This window comes from Mizuhopecten yessoensis, unplaced genomic scaffold (assembly GCF_002113885.1).
Source record: "Mizuhopecten yessoensis strain PY_sf001 unplaced genomic scaffold, ASM211388v2 hete_36143584, whole genome shotgun sequence".
NCBI classification, from domain to species: Eukaryota; Metazoa; Mollusca; class Bivalvia; order Pectinida; family Pectinidae; genus Mizuhopecten; species Mizuhopecten yessoensis.
The window spans coordinates 1-3,603 of record NW_018484745.1 but is presented as its reverse complement, the minus strand read 5'-3'; the positions used below and the strand labels follow the sequence as shown (position 1 = coordinate 3,603).

Here is a 3,603-nt window from a genome sequence, read left to right as displayed (position 1 = left end):
AATGTGTATACCTGTAATCTGGCACAATAGAACGTGTATACCTGTTATCAGAGTAAACACGAAAACTGTTTGCTGGTCCTCTATAATTATCCCCTTTTCCTACGCAGTTGTGATATCAAGTACCGACTTAAATATGAATATGTTCTGTATATATCTGGGGTTTTACAATTGACAGCTTTTTATCAACAAAGCTATCAGTTATGATATTCAGTAAGCACCCAAAGGAATAGCTGTTGAAGCGTACTGTAGCATGTGATTGTGTATCTTTCAGCTCCAGTCAGACGTCCCATATAAAAACAGGCTGTCTCCGAGATAGATTTGTAAACATCCGAGCACGGGATTTTGAACTCCCGATATAAATAGGTACGTGTAGGCTACATAAAGGAAAACAGAAACAACAATCTGGACATTTTTTATGAAAGTTTTACTTTTTTGACTTAGTAACATTCCTCTTTTCAATGACAGGTAATCACATCATGTTTTAAAAGGTCACGAATTGGCAAATAATATTTCTTCTACCGATTTAAAAAAAAATTTACATATCAACAAAATATGTTATGGGAGTAAAGTCGGCCTGAACCCTGTATAAGATGCCTGTATGTAAGACAGCGATACACTTGCCATTGATGTAGATAAATATATATGGGTACACATGGAGCTACACGGGAACACATACACCAACCATGTTAGTACCTACGTCATACCCTGGCAGTGAATTAGCTTACATACAATGTATAAATATAATTTGTCTATTTTACATTATAACCTAAATGCAGGTTATATCAGCCTATATAACCTGATTAAAATCTTTAACACATTTGTCACATCATAAGTTGTGTTTCTTTTAATACAATAAACTATCGGTAAGGTCCCTGGTGAACATGAGATAGTGTTTCCCTTGGTATGTAAATATTACCGTAGTTATGTTTATCTTGTATTCTGCTTGAGATGGGTCCTCTACAGGAAACATAACTGGCTGATTAACCAATAGGGCATTGACAAATATATCTTCAGTGTGACAAAAAACCCTGATCAGATCTGTAATGAAGCCTCTTCACCAGAGAGTTGTTTACTTTATCATCTGTATTAGAGTCGAGACATCTGTTGACGTGTTCACTGATATCCCATCCAACTTTCTGACCCCAACCCTTTGGACTGATAATAGACATATAGGCCAAAACTTTACTAGTTGTAAACATGATCAGCAGTATCAAAATATTCAATTTTATGTAAAAATAATTAATGCTTAATAATACGAAAATGTAATTCAAACAACAAGCCATTTAAATTCTAAAAATAGATGCAATTCTACAGTATATTTAGCAAAGAATGGTTAGAGTCGCTTGTATTATATGCATTGCTAATTTACATATATGTACATAAAATCCACACAAAATAATGTGACTTATACAACAGGCTATCTGTTTCAATGGTTTTATACTTCACTCATGTCTCACTAACTCATACATTGATATATAGATAATTACTATGTTCACTATACGTCCCTGCTTTGTTCTAGATCAACCGTACAGGAACTATGCATTTGTATACTAAAATGCCTGTCAAACACATGCCAAACTTTCATTTTATTTTGCAGATAAGTGAGAAAAATTGCAGCATATAAAACATTTGTTCAATTTTACTGATGAGAAAAAAGCTGTATATTTAGTAGTTCAGGAAAAAATATGACAATTTTTGTGAAGCCATATATTAAGCAAACAGACAAATACGTCATATAACATTTATCAGATAGTCAACAACATCCTCAACCAGTTTACTGAATATCCTTGCCAACCTTTCAGGTAAGTTTTGTACTAACTTATGTAATGCTGATTAGTTTAAACATCCTCAGCACCTGTATGGACATTAACCCCGCTATTATGATGACATTATAGTATGGGAGTCATAAGACGTCAATCGTTTGGTTTGTTCCATTCCAACCTATAAGATCATTTCATATGGTAACCATAGCAATGGAATGGACACGTACACATGTCCACCGTTGAATTAAAGCCAATACTGGGACCAGTAAAGTTTATAATAAAGATAAGGCGTAAATCATCGAGACATTAATTAGGAAAATATATTATGCTATTTGAAAATTATGTATACAATTACAAAATATACAAAAAAATCAGTATTAAAATTTCAATAGAACCCTGTCATACAGCTACAGGCATGGATCATGGCAACCTAAAGGACAAGATCTTTGCCTTGGACTCCAACCAATCAAGAAATTGGTTTAAGTTAATGTTCTGTTGTTTTGGCTTAACAAATAAGGATTGATCGTCAATAAGATGCATGCAATTGATAAATTTGGAAGTTATGTCCCTTTTCAACTCGCTTGCCAGACAAATAAGCTTCCAGGATTTGGAGAACAGGGTTGTCTACCTTGCAACACAAATTGAAGATTATATATTTGGCGAGGATTAAAATGTATCACACATGAAATTAAAACCTAGTTCTAATGTGTACAATAGCAAGGATAAGAGTTTGCTTTCATCAGAGGATCAATTGTATAGGCTTACAGTCTTTTATTCATGTTTGTAGATTTGGAGTTGACAGTCTTTTGAATGTCAATAGCTTGTTGGAGGAATAAAATATCTGGTTCCATCCCCTGAAGTCTGTTGTAGCCTTGTCATGGTGATATACGACGTTAAGTTCACATTGCAGTGACAAGGTACCCTGTCTGGGCTGACACAGGGGTTGGGTAGGTCGTCAACATTACCATTTTCACATTACTCTATCGTGCATGTTTCTTGCAGTAGGGTTTGCCTGCCTTAGCATAGAATGGTTGTCCCTCCAATGACACCTGGCAAGTCTGTAAGATAAAACAGTGTATGTAAAACATAGTTATTAAAACTGAAAAATATAAAACTTAATTTTGATATAATCTGATAAACTTTATTTAAATGCATTTGTGAAAACACATATGATATCATAGAAATGCTTATTAAAAACAACTGTGTTATGATAAGGATAAGTTGCATAAACTAAGTACTGTTAACATAATATTCTTAAGTTTGTTCTTAAATTATGTTTTACATATGAATTGAAACATACAAGCTTCCTAATCCACATATTTCAATTATAAACTGTACTAAAAATGCAAATATTCTTCCATTCCCAAAAACAGCTTTCAAATGTGTCTTCACAAAACCAAAGGAGAACTTACGGAGCAGTTAAAACACTCGGAGTGGTAGTTGCTGCCCATGGCCTCAACCCATCGATCGCCAGGTTCAATAGGGAAAGCACATCCCTTGCACATGGTCTGGAACATTTGTTTCCAGTCTGTTGAAGAAACTCAACAAAATTAGGTAAAACAATGATTTGACGTAAAAAAAAAATCTTTAAATTTAACTTGAGTGGCTTTTAACTACCAATGTTTAAACATTTATATTACAGGTATTTTGGTAAAAATTCTGAGTACAGATTCATGGAAAAAAACTATCAAGGAATTTGAAAAAGCAATGAATGAAATATGCATAGCCTTAGAACATTAACCTTGTACACACAGCTTCATAGTAAATGTAGTTCAAAGCTTACTTACCATACACCAAACGGGTCGGATCTTACTTACCATATTCCAAACGGGTCGGATCT

General features: G+C 33.9%; 1 long non-coding RNA gene across 1 annotated transcript; it reads right to left on the bottom strand.

Moving 5' to 3' along the window:
* Nucleotides 1–403: 403 nt before the first annotated feature.
* LOC110444567 lies at nucleotides 404–3,314 on the bottom strand. The gene is made up of 2 exons (XR_002462262.1): nucleotides 3,176–3,314; nucleotides 404–2,821 (listed from the first exon to the last, which is right to left on the bottom strand). It is a non-coding gene; the product is annotated as an uncharacterized LOC110444567 (long non-coding RNA).
* Between the last annotated feature and the right edge of the window lie 289 nt (nucleotides 3,315–3,603).